Source organism: Rhinoderma darwinii, chromosome 2 (genome assembly GCF_050947455.1).
Source record: "Rhinoderma darwinii isolate aRhiDar2 chromosome 2, aRhiDar2.hap1, whole genome shotgun sequence".
Classification (NCBI taxonomy): domain Eukaryota; kingdom Metazoa; phylum Chordata; class Amphibia; order Anura; family Rhinodermatidae; genus Rhinoderma; species Rhinoderma darwinii.
Window position 1 is genome coordinate 62,102,828 of NC_134688.1, and position 19,163 is coordinate 62,121,990.

At 38.5% G+C, this 19,163-nt stretch overlaps 1 protein-coding gene across 1 annotated transcript in view; it reads left to right on the plus strand.

The window, feature by feature from the left end:
* The window catches only part of LOC142741709 (cilia- and flagella-associated protein 337-like), a 170,494-nt gene that overhangs the window by 36,994 nt on the left and 114,337 nt on the right, over window positions 1–19,163 (plus strand). The gene's annotated exons all lie outside the window — the stretch shown is intronic.

Here is a 19,163-nt window from a genome sequence, read left to right on the forward strand (position 1 = left end):
TAGCCCCAGAAGGTAAAAAATGAAGGTTTTGACTGAATGACAGCAAGCAGAGATCTTGAAAGCGGTGCCAAAATTGACATAGAGAGTATATTTGCAATTGAAAATAGTAAAGGGAGGAAACCTCCAGCTCACCAGCTTGTTGCGTCTCCTGACTCCTCACTCGGATCTCCGCTACGGCTGGCGGCAATTGCAATGGAGAAAAAGTAGAATGATCCAGCGCTGAGTCCAGTCAGTAATTTAAAAAGGAATCGATGTTCCCATCTTTATTGGGGTGAATGTATAAAATAATGTAGAGACGCAATCCCAAAGAATAGTGAGTAGGCAGTAGTGCCCTAGCCTACGCGTTTCGAGCAGCTCCTGTGCTCTTAATCATGGCAGAGAAATGTGAGGACATTGTCCGTCCTGTCTGCTTAATAAGCGTAACTAATGATTACGTAAAAAGACAGGTGAGAAGTTAACCCTGGTCTGTAATTACCACCTCAGGTGTAACACAGCATGTATAGAAACTGCGTGTATAAGTATGATTCAAGAGGTGTATATCATATAAAGACCGAATAGCGACTATATCTGAGCAGTCTAATCAAATTGTACTTGAGTGTGCAGTATCGTATGTTTTTATTGATCCAATTAATAGGCAAGACAGTTATGTCCTCACAGTTCCCACAAAGTATATCACAGTTGTTATAAATTCAATATACAAAAAAGCCAGCACAAATTAACCATTTGGTTAAACATATGTTACATCTCCAAACAATTGTGCAAACTTTCCACATATGCATAGTGTGAATAACGGGATGAAACGAAAAAGTGAATTAAAACAAAACGGGAGAATAGTTCTCGATATATTAAAAATGTGTGAATTGATTATCACATATATGACCTAAGTAGCGTTGAATGCGCTAGATAAATGTAGGAGTTGCTAATTTATTTATAATAAAAAAAAAAAAAAAATACAATTTTTTTTGAAATTCATTTCAAAAAAATTTGGAGAATCTTGTTCAGTTAAGTGTATATTTAATTAGAAATGGTTAAAAAACCTACATGGGAGTAAGATCTGAATGGGGACATAATGTATACATGCGTTATATCTTAAATACAGCCTACATTGAACTAGTGTCTGAATAGAGGTGTAATGTACATATGCGTTTTATCTTGAAAGAAGAGCCTTTATTAAACTCAAATCTAAATAGGAATATAATGTACACCTGTGTTTCATCATAAATGTAAACAGAAAATATACCCGATAATGGCAATATTAACTTATTTAATAGTCAAATAGATAATAGCTCATACCAAAACCCTATTGATTATTTGAGTTTACTGCCATGATTGCATAGTTCCAGGTGGTATATCTAAAATAAATGCAAATCATAATGATATAATATAACCGACATTTGAAAGAAATAGCTATATATATCTGTTTCTGGAATTAGTTGTAACTATCGGTGGTGCTGTCCAAGGGATATAGTACTGAAAATGTTGCAACTACAGTGTATTTCAGTAAAGAGAAAAACTCCTCATAGAGATTGAAAGTTAGTACAGCCGATGTCGCTGTCCAAATGATATGGTGCTGAATACAGTGCGGCTGCAGTTTTTGTTTCCAAAAAAGAAATATGATACTATATAGCTCTGATGAAATTGAAAATAGAATTATGAATAGTACTAAACAAGATAATCCGACATAACATATTTGATAACTGAGTTTTTTGTTAAGATCTCATTAATACGTACATTTTCAATTATTATGCATAATCCGCAATTGTTGTACATAAACTCAAAAGTGAACAGTATAATACTGTCTACCGATAAATCAGATATATTTGTAACTAATTGGGCTCTCATATTTGTATTTGTTTATTACTATCCGTTAGTTGATGGAATTAATTTATAGGTACATATATATATAGATCAGATATATTAGTAATTAATAGAGCTCGCATATTGTGTTCATTTGTAACTATCCATAGTAGATGGAATTAATTTAGAGGTACAGATATATATAATATGTTCTAGTAACCTATATAGGATTATGAAAAAAATATTTTTTGGACAACGTTATATGTCCACTATTGATATTGAAAACAATGATAGATCTGGATAGATCATATCCTCATAGAAAACACCATATAGTTGAAAAAATGTGTTGATACCTATATATCCTAGGGGAACTAAGAATTGTAGCCGCTTGTATATAATGTATTATTTCAATAATGAAACATCAGTTCCCTCTTGATATTCAGACCTCGTGGAAATCGTGTATCCAAATTATATATCCAAAATGCCTCCCTTGTTAACAGGCGTTGTTTGATATTACCACCTCTTATGGTCCCCCTAACTTTTTCTATTGCGTAACAGCTAAATGAGTTAATGCAACGATTATGTTGTGAGATGAAATGTCTGGAAATATTTGAGATGTTCAAAAGGTTGGGGTTCCTGATGTAACTTAGGTGTTCCAGAACTCGTAATTTAAATTTTCTTGTAGTACACCCCACATATTTTAATTTACAACTAGTACATTCGATGACATAAACTACATTATCGCTGTTACAATTGATGTATGATTTGATAGGAAAGTAAATATTGTATGAGAAATTTGAGAACTCTTTAGTTATTTTAGAAAAATTGCAAACTTTGCACGGGTGTGTTCCGCATTTAAAATACCCCTTGTGGTTTAACCATGTAGGCTTGGGGAAGCTAGTTGGCAATAACGACGGGGCTAACATGTTCCCAAGGGTAGGAGGTCTCCGTGATACAACACGGCAGCCCCTCTTTAGTACCTCTTCCAATTTGACATCATCATATAGCACCGGAATATATTTGAGTACCATATTCCTGATAAGGTCAAATTGGTTACTGTATTGGAGTACTAAGGTTGGTATGTTGGTATGCATCGTACTGGAACGTATATTGTCTGTATTATGTTCTATGGACAGAAGAAGGTCTCTGTCCTTATTTTTGACAATAGTTTTGGCCCTTTCTAATGTCCAATTTCTGTACCCCCTTGCTGAGAGTCTACGACAGATTCTGGATTCCTCTTTAATATATGCTGATTGTGTGCTACAGTTTCTCTTGGCTCTGGTCAGTTCTCCTACAGGTATTGCTGAAATGGTATGTCTAGGATGGCAACTGGTGGCGTGTAGCAGCGTATTCCCTGATATAGGTTTATGATAAATCTCAGTACACACTTTGAAACCTATCTTTGAGACAAACTTGATGTCTAGAAAGTTGATGGTTGTATCGTTGGTGACATGTGTGAACCTGAGATTTGAGTCATTATCATTCATGAAGGCCATGAAATCCGGTATGGCAGACACATCGCCCTCCCAAATGATTAGGAGGTCGTCGATGTATCTGCCATACCAGTGGACATGGCCCGCAAATGGGTTAGATGGAGAAAATAAAGTGTGTTCCTCCCACCAGGACATAACCAGATTAGCCAAGGAAGGAGAAAACTTGGCCCCCATAGATACCCCCCTCCTTTGGAGATAGAAGGTGCCTGCAAAGTTGAAATAATTGTGTGCCAACAAGAAACTAGTTATCTTAACTATGAAATTTTGCAAGACAGGGTCATATCCACTATACTTATGAAGATGGTGAATGAGAGCTTTAATAGCGATTGGATGTGGAATACTCGTGTAAAGAGAGACCACATCACAACTCAGCCATGTGTGGTCTATGTTCCAAATTTTGTTGTGAAAGATGGAAAGTACGTCTTTCGTGTCCCTCAAGTGTCCGGGCACCCTTAGAACCAATGGCTGTAAGTGGCAATCCAGCCACTCTGAGATTCTCTCAGTTAGAGACCCTATCCCCGATATTATGGGCCGCATTGGGGGCGGAATAATGCCCTTGTGTGTTTTGGGCAATGCGTGCATTATGGGTATCACTGGGAATTCTACATTAAGATAGTCATACTGTTTCTTATTAATTAGACCATGGTATATGCCCTCATCCAATAGATCCCTCAATAAAGTGGAAAAATCATTAGTGGGATTATAAGACAACTTTGCATACGTATCAACGTCATCCAATAACAAAAGAATCTGTTCCATGTACATAGCCCTGTCCATGATGGTAATGGATCCTCCCTTGTCCGCCATGCGAATTACAATGTTCTCATTTTCTTTCAGGGATTTGATTGCCTGTTTCTCTGCAATCGATAAATTATGCAGAGTTTCATCAAATCCTGTTTGATTCTTAATCTTATGCAATTCTCTCTCCATGATTAATTGAAAAGTGTCCATGGAATCCGTTCGGGACTGAATTGGATAAAACCTAGGATTTTTCGTGATGAATTCGGGTATCTGACTGTTGTTTAATTTCTGTGTTGTCCCATCTGCAAGATCTTCAAGACATGTTAATGCCAACTGTTCCTGAAACATGAGCAATCTATACGGGTTGCTATAAGCAACGGGCTCGACTGTTTGTTCATCCATATTTGCCTCTGTTGTTAGAAAATGTCTCTTGACCGTAAGATTTCGGATAAATTTATTAATGTCGAGCAGAGTGGAGAAGACATCAAAGTTTAAATTGGGCACAAAGTTAAGTCCTCGTGATAGCACCTTGAGTTGGATAGTGGAGAGCGGTGCAGATGAAAGATTGATCACGTCTAAATTCACCTGCGATCCCTCAGTCGTCTGGGTTGAATGTAATCCATTCGATCGGTGCTTCCTGCCCCCCCTCTTCCCCCGTTTTTTGGAGGATCTCGTTTGTTACCATGATGTGATTTATGTATACGGCCTCCTTGTGCTATTTCTTGATCCGAGTCCCCTTCTGCTCCATCCGTTGTTTCTGGTTCAGTCGAACTGAAACTGACTCTATGAATACTTGAATTGAGTTGGTATGATTTATTCCGTTTCTTTAGGATGGATTTGGTTCCGCGTTTATAGGCATTTCCTCCATTCCAAGAATAAATTTCGTTATTCCTATAGTCTTGGCTGTCACGTATAAATTTAGTTTTTTTCATGTCCGCAATAGATTTCTCCAATTTCTCTAATTGATCGTCCATTCTTCTTTGTAACATGGCATACTCTGGTGAACTGGAAGATGGGCTGATTTCCTCCCTGATCTTGGTAAGATCCACTTGTAGCTCTGTGAGCTTTGTCTCCTCATGCTTGGTGATAAGAATCATGAGTCTGATCGAACATTCTGATAAGATCTTATTCCAATCGGTCTGAAATTGTTCTGAATATTTGTGTGTTGGTACTTTACGTAGTCTGAGACCTCTCGGGATCATATCCTTCGAGATGTAGTTACGTAGTGTGGTGAGATCCCACCATACCCTGGTCTCACTGGATGCTAGTTTTTCCAGTTCTCTGAATTTGCCTTGTAGGGTTGTATTCACACTGTCCGTATGAGCATCTTCACCAAACACAAAAGCTGCCATTTCCATTCTGGAGCGTGGTAGTTTGGAACGCACAGGCATTTCCATATTAGTTTAAAGATGAGTAGAATGGACGCTATAGATGAATGTCTTAGGTCATATAAATTTTAAAAACAAGCCATGTGTTGAAAAATTACGTTTCAAACAAAAATAGATGATATACAATTGTAGTACTCACTCTTTGGATATGAATAAATGTTTGAGAATAGGAGTTTAGAGCATTGATACAAGAATCTTGATAATTGTACTTGTATATGCTAATATAGCAAATGTTCGTTGCTCCAATATATTCCAACAAGATTTGGTGAGCACGGAAGCTTTGCCGTATATTCAGAAGAAAATAGTAAAGGGAGGAAACCTCCAGCTCACCAGCTTGTTGCGTCTCCTGACTCCTCACTCGGATCTCCGCTACGGCTGGCGGCAATTGCAATGGAGAAAAAGTAGAATGATCCAGCGCTGAGTCCAGTCAGTAATTTAAAAAGGAATCGATGTTCCCATCTTTATTGGGGTGAATGTATAAAATAATGTAGAGACGCAATCCCAAAGAATAGTGAGTAGGCAGTAGTGCCCTAGCCTACGCGTTTCGAGCAGCTCCTGTGCTCTTAATCATGGCAGAGAAATGTGAGGACATTGTCCGTCCTGTCTGCTTAATAAGCGTAACTAATGATTACGTAAAAAGACAGGTGAGAAGTTAACCCTGGTCTGTAATTACCACCTCAGGTGTAACACAGCATGTATAGAAACTGCGTGTATAAGTATGATTCAAGAGGTGTATATCATATAAAGACCGAATAGCGACTATATCTGAGCAGTCTAATCAAATTGTACTTGAGTGTGCAGTATCGTATGTTTTTATTGATCCAATTAATAGGCAAGACAGTTATGTCCTCACAGTTCCCACAAAGTATATCACAGTTGTTATAAATTCAATATACAAAAAAGCCAGCACAAATTAACCATTTGGTTAAACATATGTTACATCTCCAAACAATTGTGCAAACTTTCCACATATGCATAGTGTGAATAACGGGATGAAACGAAAAAGTGAATTAAAACAAAACGGGAGAATAGTTCTCGATATATTAAAAATGTGTGAATTGATTATCACATATATGACCTAAGTAGCGTTGAATGCGCTAGATAAATGTAGGAGTTGCTAATTTATTTATAATAAAAAAAAAAAAAAAAAAAAAATACAATTTGATGAAACTCTGCATAATTTATCGATTGCAGAGAAACAGGCAATCAAATCCCTGAAAGAAAATGAGAACATTGTAATTCGCATGGCGGACAAGGGAGGATCCATTACCATCATGGACAGGGCTATGTACATGGAACAGATTCTTTTGTTATTGGATGACGTTGATACGTATGCAAAGTTGTCTTATAATCCCACTAATGATTTTTCCACTTTATTGAGGGATCTATTGGATGAGGGCATATACCATGGTCTAATTAATAAGAAACAGTATGACTATCTTAATGTAGAATTCCCAGTGATACCCATAATGCACGCATTGCCCAAAACACACAAGGGCATTATTCCGCCCCCAATGCGGCCCATAATATCGGGGATAGGGTCTCTAACTGAGAGAATCTCAGAGTGGCTGGATTGCCACTTACAGCCATTGGTTCTAAGGGTGCCCGGACACTTGAGGGACACGAAAGACGTACTTTCCATCTTTCACAACAAAATTTGGAACATAGACCACACATGGCTGAGTTGTGATGTGGTCTCTCTTTACACGAGTATTCCACATCCAATCGCTATTAAAGCTCTCATTCACCATCTTCATAAGTATAGTGGATATGACCCTGTCTTGCAAAATTTCATAGTTAAGATAACTAGTTTCTTGTTGGCACACAATTATTTCAACTTTGCAGGCACCTTCTATCTCCAAAGGAGGGGGGTATCTATGGGGGCCAAGTTTTCTCCTTCCTTGGCTAATCTGGTTATGTCCTGGTGGGAGGAACACACTTTATTTTCTCCATCTAACCCATTTGCGGGCCATGTCCACTGGTATGGCAGATACATCGACGACCTCCTAATCATTTGGGAGGGCGATGTGTCTGCCATACCGGATTTCATGGCCTTCATGAATGATAATGACTCAAATCTCAGGTTCACACATGTCACCAACGATACAACCATCAACTTTCTAGACATCAAGTTTGTCTCAAAGATAGGTTTCAAAGTGTGTACTGAGATTTATCATAAACCTATATCAGGGAATACGCTGCTACACGCCACCAGTTGCCATCCTAGACATACCATTTCAGCAATACCTGTAGGAGAACTGACCAGAGCCAAGAGAAACTGTAGCACACAATCAGCATATATTAAAGAGGAATCCAGAATCTGTCGTAGACTCTCAGCAAGGGGGTACAGAAATTGGACATTAGAAAGGGCCAAAACTATTGTCAAAAATAAGGACAGAGACCTTCTTCTGTCCATAGAACATAATACAGACAATATACGTTCCAGTACGATGCATACCAACATACCAACCTTAGTACTCCAATACAGTAACCAATTTGACCTTATCAGGAATATGGTACTCAAATATATTCCGGTGCTATATGATGATGTCAAATTGGAAGAGGTACTAAAGAGGGGCTGCCGTGTTGTATCACGGAGACCTCCTACCCTTGGGAACATGTTAGCCCCGTCGTTATTGCCAACTAGCTTCCCCAAGCCTACATGGTTAAACCACAAGGGGTATTTTAAATGCGGAACACACCCGTGCAAAGTTTGCAATTTTTCTAAAATAACTAAAGAGTTCTCAAATTTCTCATACAATATTTACTTTCCTATCAAATCATACATCAATTGTAACAGCGATAATGTAGTTTATGTCATCGAATGTACTAGTTGTAAATTAAAATATGTGGGGTGTACTACAAGAAAATTTAAATTACGAGTTCTGGAACACCTAAGTTACATCAGGAACCCCAACCTTTTGAACATCTCAAATATTTCCAGACATTTCATCTCACAACATAATCGTTGCATTAACTCATTTAGCTGTTACGCAATAGAAAAAGTTAGGGGGACCATAAGAGGTGGTAATATCAAACAACGCCTGTTAACAAGGGAGGCATTTTGGATATATAATTTGGATACACGATTTCCACGAGGTCTGAATATCAAGAGGGAACTGATGTTTCATTATTGAAATAATACATTATATACAAGCGGCTACAATTCTTAGTTCCCCTAGGATATATAGGTATCAACACATTTTTTCAACTATATGGTGTTTTCTATGAGGATATGATCTATCCAGATCTATCATTGTTTTCAATATCAATAGTGGACATATAACGTTGTCCAAAAAATATTTTTTTCATAATCCTATATAGGTTACTAGAACATATTATATATATCTGTACCTCTAAATTAATTCCATCTACTATGGATAGTTACAAATGAACACAATATGCGAGCTCTATTAATTACTAATATATCTGATCTATATATATATGTACCTATAAATTAATTCCATCAACTAACGGATAGTAATAAACAAATACAAATATGAGAGCCCAATTAGTTACAAATATATCTGATTTATCGGTAGACAGTATTATACTGTTCACTTTTGAGTTTATGTACAACAATTGCGGATTATGCATAATAATTGAAAATGTACGTATTAATGAGATCTTAACAAAAAACTCAGTTATCAAATATGTTATGTCGGATTATCTTGTTTAGTACTATTCATAATTCTATTTTCAATTTCATCAGAGCTATATAGTATCATATTTCTTTTTTGGAAACAAAAACTGCAGCCGCACTGTATTCAGCACCATATCATTTGGACAGCGACATCGGCTGTACTAACTTTCAATCTCTATGAGGAGTTTTTCTCTTTACTGAAATACACTGTAGTTGCAACATTTTCAGTACTATATCCCTTGGACAGCACCACCGATAGTTACAACTAATTCCAGAAACAGATATATATAGCTATTTCTTTCAAATGTCGGTTATATTATATCATTATGATTTGCATTTATTTTAGATATACCACCTGGAACTATGCAATCATGGCAGTAAACTCAAATAATCAATAGGGTTTTGGTATGAGCTATTATCTATTTGACTATTAAATAAGTTAATATTGCCATTATCGGGTATATTTTCTGTTTACATTTATGATGAAACACAGGTGTACATTATATTCCTATTTAGATTTGAGTTTAATAAAGGCTCTTCTTTCAAGATAAAACGCATATGTACATTACACCTCTATTCAGACACTAGTTCAATGTAGGCTGTATTTAAGATATAACGCATGTATACATTATGTCCCCATTCAGATCTTACTCCCATGTAGGTTTTTTAACCATTTCTAATTAAATATACACTTAACTGAACAAGATTCTCCAAATTTTTTTGAAATGAATTTCAAAAAAAATTGTATTTTTTTTTTTTTTTTTTTTTTTATTATAAATAAATTAGCAACTCCTACATTTATCTAGCGCATTCAACGCTACTTAGGTCATATATGTGATAATCAATTCACACATTTTTAATATATCGAGAACTATTCTCCCGTTTTGTTTTAATTCACTTTTTCGTTTCATCCCGTTATTCACACTATGCATATGTGGAAAGTTTGCACAATTGTTTGGAGATGTAACATATGTTTAACCAAATGGTTAATTTGTGCTGGCTTTTTTGTATATTGAATTTATAACAACTGTGATATACTTTGTGGGAACTGTGAGGACATAACTGTCTTGCCTATTAATTGGATCAATAAAAACATACGATACTGCACACTCAAGTACAATTTGATTAGACTGCTCAGATATAGTCGCTATTCGGTCTTTATATGATATACACCTCTTGAATCATACTTATACACGCAGTTTCTATACATGCTGTGTTACACCTGAGGTGGTAATTACAGACCAGGGTTAACTTCTCACCTGTCTTTTTACGTAATCATTAGTTACGCTTATTAAGCAGACAGGACGGACAATGTCCTCACATTTCTCTGCCATGATTAAGAGCACAGGAGCTGCTCGAAACGCGTAGGCTAGGGCACTACTGCCTACTCACTATTCTTTGGGATTGCGTCTCTACATTATTTTATACATTCACCCCAATAAAGATGGGAACATCGATTCCTTTTTAAATTACTGACTGGACTCAGCGCTGGATCATTCTACTTTTTCTCCATTGCAATTGCCGCCAGCCGTAGCGGAGATCCGAGTGAGGAGTCAGGAGACGCAACAAGCTGGTGAGCTGGAGGTTTCCTCCCTTTACTATTTTCTTCTGAATATACGGCAAAGCTTCCGTGCTCACCAAATCTTGTTGGAATATATTGGAGCAACGAACATTTGCTATATTAGCATATACAAGTACAATTATCAAGATTCTTGTATCAATGCTCTAAACTCCTATTCTCAAACATTTATTCATATCCAAAGAGTGAGTACTACAATTGTATATCATCTATTTTTGTTTGAAACGTAATTTTTCAACACATGGCTTGTTTTTAAAATTTATATGACCTAAGACATTCATCTATAGCGTCCATTCTACTCATCTTTAAACTAATATGGAAATGCCTGTGCGTTCCAAACTACCACGCTCCAGAATGGAAATGGCAGCTTTTGTGTTTGGTGAAGATGCTCATACGGACAGTGTGAATACAACCCTACAAGGCAAATTCAGAGAACTGGAAAAACTAGCATCCAGTGAGACCAGGGTATGGTGGGATCTCACCACACTACGTAACTACATCTCGAAGGATATGATCCCGAGAGGTCTCAGACTACGTAAAGTACCAACACACAAATATTCAGAACAATTTCAGACCGATTGGAATAAGATCTTATCAGAATGTTCGATCAGACTCATGATTCTTATCACCAAGCATGAGGAGACAAAGCTCACAGAGCTACAAGTGGATCTTACCAAGATCAGGGAGGAAATCAGCCCATCTTCCAGTTCACCAGAGTATGCCATGTTACAAAGAAGAATGGACGATCAATTAGAGAAATTGGAGAAATCTATTGCGGACATGAAAAAAACTAAATTTATACGTGACAGCCAAGACTATAGGAATAACGAAATTTATTCTTGGAATGGAGGAAATGCCTATAAACGCGGAACCAAATCCATCCTAAAGAAACGGAATAAATCATACCAACTCAATTCAAGTATTCATAGAGTCAGTTTCAGTTCGACTGAACCAGAAACAACGGATGGAGCAGAAGGGGACTCGGATCAAGAAATAGCACAAGGAGGCCGTATACATAAATCACATCATGGTAACAAACGAGATCCTCCAAAAAACGGGGGAAGAGGGGGGGCAGGAAGCACCGATCGAATGGATTACATTCAACCCAGACGACTGAGGGATCGCAGGTGAATTTAGACGTGATCAATCTTTCATCTGCACCGCTCTCCACTATCCAACTCAAGGTGCTATCACGAGGACTTAACTTTGTGCCCAATTTAAACTTTGATGTCTTCTCCACTCTGCTCGACATTAATAAATTTATCCGAAATCTTACGGTCAAGAGACATTTTCTAACAACAGAGGCAAATATGGATGAACAAACAGTCGAGCCCGTTGCTTATAGCAACCCGTATAGATTGCTCATGTTTCAGGAACAGTTGGCATTAACATGTCTTGAAGATCTTGCAGATGGGACAACACAGAAATTAAACAACAGTCAGATACCCGAATTCATCACGAAAAATCCTAGGTTTTATCCAATTCAGTCCCGAACGGATTCCATGGACACTTTTCAATTAATCATGGAGAGAGAATTGCATAAGATTAAGAATCAAACAGGATTTGATGAAACTCTGCATAATTTATCGATTGCAGAGAAACAGGCAATCAAATCCCTGAAAGAAAATGAGAACATTGTAATTCGCATGGCGGACAAGGGAGGATCCATTACCATCATGGACAGGGCTATGTACATGGAACAGATTCTTTTGTTATTGGATGACGTTGATACGTATGCAAAGTTGTCTTATAATCCCACTAATGATTTTTCCACTTTATTGAGGGATCTATTGGATGAGGGCATATACCATGGTCTAATTAATAAGAAACAGTATGACTATCTTAATGTAGAATTCCCAGTGATACCCATAATGCACGCATTGCCCAAAACACACAAGGGCATTATTCCGCCCCCAATGCGGCCCATAATATCGGGGATAGGGTCTCTAACTGAGAGAATCTCAGAGTGGCTGGATTGCCACTTACAGCCATTGGTTCTAAGGGTGCCCGGACACTTGAGGGACACGAAAGACGTACTTTCCATCTTTCACAACAAAATTTGGAACATAGACCACACATGGCTGAGTTGTGATGTGGTCTCTCTTTACACGAGTATTCCACATCCAATCGCTATTAAAGCTCTCATTCACCATCTTCATAAGTATAGTGGATATGACCCTGTCTTGCAAAATTTCATAGTTAAGATAACTAGTTTCTTGTTGGCACACAATTATTTCAACTTTGCAGGCACCTTCTATCTCCAAAGGAGGGGGGTATCTATGGGGGCCAAGTTTTCTCCTTCCTTGGCTAATCTGGTTATGTCCTGGTGGGAGGAACACACTTTATTTTCTCCATCTAACCCATTTGCGGGCCATGTCCACTGGTATGGCAGATACATCGACGACCTCCTAATCATTTGGGAGGGCGATGTGTCTGCCATACCGGATTTCATGGCCTTCATGAATGATAATGACTCAAATCTCAGGTTCACACATGTCACCAACGATACAACCATCAACTTTCTAGACATCAAGTTTGTCTCAAAGATAGGTTTCAAAGTGTGTACTGAGATTTATCATAAACCTATATCAGGGAATACGCTGCTACACGCCACCAGTTGCCATCCTAGACATACCATTTCAGCAATACCTGTAGGAGAACTGACCAGAGCCAAGAGAAACTGTAGCACACAATCAGCATATATTAAAGAGGAATCCAGAATCTGTCGTAGACTCTCAGCAAGGGGGTACAGAAATTGGACATTAGAAAGGGCCAAAACTATTGTCAAAAATAAGGACAGAGACCTTCTTCTGTCCATAGAACATAATACAGACAATATACGTTCCAGTACGATGCATACCAACATACCAACCTTAGTACTCCAATACAGTAACCAATTTGACCTTATCAGGAATATGGTACTCAAATATATTCCGGTGCTATATGATGATGTCAAATTGGAAGAGGTACTAAAGAGGGGCTGCCGTGTTGTATCACGGAGACCTCCTACCCTTGGGAACATGTTAGCCCCGTCGTTATTGCCAACTAGCTTCCCCAAGCCTACATGGTTAAACCACAAGGGGTATTTTAAATGCGGAACACACCCGTGCAAAGTTTGCAATTTTTCTAAAATAACTAAAGAGTTCTCAAATTTCTCATACAATATTTACTTTCCTATCAAATCATACATCAATTGTAACAGCGATAATGTAGTTTATGTCATCGAATGTACTAGTTGTAAATTAAAATATGTGGGGTGTACTACAAGAAAATTTAAATTACGAGTTCTGGAACACCTAAGTTACATCAGGAACCCCAACCTTTTGAACATCTCAAATATTTCCAGACATTTCATCTCACAACATAATCGTTGCATTAACTCATTTAGCTGTTACGCAATAGAAAAAGTTAGGGGGACCATAAGAGGTGGTAATATCAAACAACGCCTGTTAACAAGGGAGGCATTTTGGATATATAATTTGGATACACGATTTCCACGAGGTCTGAATATCAAGAGGGAACTGATGTTTCATTATTGAAATAATACATTATATACAAGCGGCTACAATTCTTAGTTCCCCTAGGATATATAGGTATCAACACATTTTTTCAACTATATGGTGTTTTCTATGAGGATATGATCTATCCAGATCTATCATTGTTTTCAATATCAATAGTGGACATATAACGTTGTCCAAAAAATATTTTTTTCATAATCCTATATAGGTTACTAGAACATATTATATATATCTGTACCTCTAAATTAATTCCATCTACTATGGATAGTTACAAATGAACACAATATGCGAGCTCTATTAATTACTAATATATCTGATCTATATATATATGTACCTATAAATTAATTCCATCAACTAACGGATAGTAATAAACAAATACAAATATGAGAGCCCAATTAGTTACAAATATATCTGATTTATCGGTAGACAGTATTATACTGTTCACTTTTGAGTTTATGTACAACAATTGCGGATTATGCATAATAATTGAAAATGTACGTATTAATGAGATCTTAACAAAAAACTCAGTTATCAAATATGTTATGTCGGATTATCTTGTTTAGTACTATTCATAATTCTATTTTCAATTTCATCAGAGCTATATAGTATCATATTTCTTTTTTGGAAACAAAAACTGCAGCCGCACTGTATTCAGCACCATATCATTTGGACAGCGACATCGGCTGTACTAACTTTCAATCTCTATGAGGAGTTTTTCTCTTTACTGAAATACACTGTAGTTGCAACATTTTCAGTACTATATCCCTTGGACAGCACCACCGATAGTTACAACTAATTCCAGAAACAGATATATATAGCTATTTCTTTCAAATGTCGGTTATATTATATCATTATGATTTGCATTTATTTTAGATATACCACCTGGAACTATGCAATCATGGCAGTAAACTCAAATAATCAATAGGGTTTTGGTATGAGCTATTATCTATTTGACTATTAAATAAGTTAATATTGCCATTATCGGGTATATTTTCTGTTTACATTTATGATGAAACACAGGTGTACATTATATTCCTATTTAGATTTGAGTTTAATAAAGGCTCTTCTTTCAAGATAAAACGCATATGTACATTACACCTCTATTCAGACACTAGTTCAATGTAGGCTGTATTTAAGATATAACGCATGTATACATTATGTCCCCATTCAGATCTTACTCCCATGTAGGTTTTTTAACCATTTCTAATTAAATATACACTTAACTGAACAAGATTCTCCAAATTTTTTTGAAATGAATTTCAAAAAAAATTGTATTTTTTTTTTTTTTTTTTTTTATTATAAATAAATTAGCAACTCCTACATTTATCTAGCGCATTCAACGCTACTTAGGTCATATATGTGATAATCAATTCACACATTTTTAATATATCGAGAACTATTCTCCCGTTTTGTTTTAATTCACTTTTTCGTTTCATCCCGTTATTCACACTATGCATATGTGGAAAGTTTGCACAATTGTTTGGAGATGTAACATATGTTTAACCAAATGGTTAATTTGTGCTGGCTTTTTTGTATATTGAATTTATAACAACTGTGATATACTTTGTGGGAACTGTGAGGACATAACTGTCTTGCCTATTAATTGGATCAATAAAAACATACGATACTGCACACTCAAGTACAATTTGATTAGACTGCTCAGATATAGTCGCTATTCGGTCTTTATATGATATACACCTCTTGAATCATACTTATACACGCAGTTTCTATACATGCTGTGTTACACCTGAGGTGGTAATTACAGACCAGGGTTAACTTCTCACCTGTCTTTTTACGTAATCATTAGTTACGCTTATTAAGCAGACAGGACGGACAATGTCCTCACATTTCTCTGCCATGATTAAGAGCACAGGAGCTGCTCGAAACGCGTAGGCTAGGGCACTACTGCCTACTCACTATTCTTTGGGATTGCGTCTCTACATTATTTTATACATTCACCCCAATAAAGATGGGAACATCGATTCCTTTTTAAATTACTGACTGGACTCAGCGCTGGATCATTCTACTTTTTCTATATTTGCAATTGTATAACTTTTCCCAATACAATGTCTCCAATGGCTCATCTAGTCTATATTATTGCACACAATAAGAGAGAACCCGAAAGAAATTGGGGAAGGGGGGGGGGGGGGTTGGAATAAAATAATATGCCACTGAAGCTCTTTCAGTGTAATCTGTAATGCCATGACGCCTGCATCACACAGAGAAATACACTCAGATGAATGATGTAGTCTGCCTTAGTTATGATCCCCCACTCCTTTTTCATGAATAATGATGGTACCAGCATGGGAGAGCCAGAGACTAACATGATGATTTGCTAATTTTCTGGCACGGATCAAGAAGGGGTTAACCATGTAACTCTCCTTACCATATAGTATTCGTACGTGGGGTATACGGTAGAAATAATAATTTTGTTTTAATTTTAATAATTGATAATAACTTTACCATTTAAGCCTGGTTTCAGATGTATTACAATAGCAACACCCAGACCCCCTGAGGTTCTACTGAACCAAAAATAAGTCACTATAAATTTCATGGTGATCTGAGTTTGGTTTAGTAGAACCATGAGGAGTCGCGGTTGCTGTGGCCATAATACGAACACCAAATTGCGTCTACATTATGGCCATCTGAATCCAGCCATGGCAGTATAGGAGAAACGTTTTCAGTATAAGACTAGACAATACTTGGATTACATTCCTAAAGTAATAGAAAGGCTTGGATCTAAAGTAATAACAGATTTTTTTGTGAACATAGATATATAAATAATTAATTCTTTCTTGCTATTATTCTCAGTTCATTGATCGTGTGATTTATAATGTAAAGACAAAACAAATGTGAACAGGAGCTTTATTTTCATAGACTTATTCTGATGGTTTAAAGCGGCTCTGTCACCACATTATAAGTGGCCTATCTCTTACATAAGGAGATGGGCACTATAATGTAGGTGACAGTAATGCTTTTTATTGAAAAAAAAACAATCTATTTTCACCACTTTATTAGCGATTTTGGATTTATGCTAAAGAATGTCTTAATGCCCAAGTGGGCGTGTTTTTACTTCAGACCAAGTGGGCATTGTACAGAGGAATGTATGACGCTGACCAATCAGCCTTATGCACTCCTCTCCATTCATTTAGGCAGCGCATAGGGATCCTTTTAGATCGCTATGTGCTGTCTTATACTAACACATTAACAATACTGAAGTGTTCCACGGAATGTCTATTCACAATCTCTGCACTTCGTTAATGTGTCTATGGTAGTTACAGCAGAGCATAGCGTAATCTCGCGAGATTACGCTGTAGATGACCGGTTACAACGAGATTACGCTGTGCTCTGCTGTAACTACTATAGACACATTAACAAAGTGCAGGGATTGTGAATAGACATCCTGTGGAATGTCTATTCACTGTCTAAATACTTCAGTATCGTTAATGTTATTGTTAGGGATCTGCCAGGTACTTCATCTTGCTATACTCCTGGGATTAATCAATCCACACCTGAGGCCAGACCTGTTCGACTGACACCATCTCCCACCAACCAGGGTGGCAGGCTCAGGAGTGGAAGAGCCTATCGCGGCCTGGTCTGTCGGAGTTAGCTCCGCCCCCTGCCCTTTATTACCTGCCCTGTGCTCTCCCTCAGTGCTTGTAATTCTTTTGGATTCCTGGCCCCACTGCTGCTTGCTCCAGCCTGCTTCTGCCGTGCTTCTGCCTTGCTGCAGTTCTGCTTGACCTGCTTTGCTTTGCCCCTGGCTTGCTTCTGTCTCCGTGCCCGCTCGGGTGTACTCACTTCGTCCTGGTCCTGACTGTTCGTTCGCCGCCCCGTTTCCTCGTGGCGTTCCGTGGCTACTGCCCCTTCCCTTGCGTGTTCCCTGTTTGTCTTCCTGTGCACTTAGCCAGCGTAGGGACCGCCGCCCAGTTGTACCTCGTCGCCTAGGGCGGGTCGTTGCAAGTAGGCAGGGACAGGGCGGTGGGTAGATTAGGGCTCACTTTCCCTTCACCTCCTTCCTGCCATTACATAATTACAAGCCCTTACCTAGTCTACCTTTTCTCCTACGCTGACGCTGTCATGGACCCCCTTGAGACCCTGACCCAGCAGATGCAGGGCCTCTCCCTACAGGTCCAGGCCCTGGCCCAAAGGGTCAATCAGGGTGACGCTGCTTTAGTAGTACCCCTCACCTCACCTCTAGAACCCGACCTCAAGTTACCTGACCGGTTTTCAGGGGACCGTAAGACGTTTCTCTCCTTCCGGGAGAGTTGCAGACTGTATTTCCGCCTAAAGCCCCACTCCTCAGGTTCCGAGAACCAGCGGGTGGGTATCATCATATCCCGACTCCAGGAAGGGCCCCAAGAGTGGGCCTTCTCCTTGGCTCCTGACGCCCCTGAACTTTCCTCTGTTGATCGTTTTTTCTCTGCCCTCGGACTCATTTACGACGAGACTGACAGGACTGCTTTAGCCGAGAGTCAGCTGGTGACCTTACGTCAGGGTAGGAGACCGGTTGAGGAATACTGTTCTGATTTTAGGAAGTGGTGCGTAGCTTCTCAGTGGAACGATCCGGCCCTAAGGTGCCAGTTTAGGTTAGGATTATCTGACGCCCTGAAGGATCTGCTGGTTAGCTACCCCTCGCCTGACTCCCTTGACCAGGTTATGGCCCTAGCAGTACGACTTGACCGACGTCTCAGGGAACGTCAGCTAGAACGCTTCAGTGTGCTCCCCTCTGACTTTTCTGCGATCCCCCCCGAGGTCCCGTCTCCTCGCCCCTCCACGGAGGACTCGGAGGTACCTATGCAACTCGGGGCCTCCATGTCCCCTCGACAACGTAGGGAGTTTCGCAGAATGAATGGTCTCTGCTTCTACTGTGGGGACGACAAGCATCTACTAAACACCTGTCCCAGGCGCAAGAATAAGAAGCCGGAAAACTTCCGCGCCTAAGTGATCATCGGGGAGGTCACTTGGGCGCACAGGTATTTCCCGTTAATGTGAAACGCAATA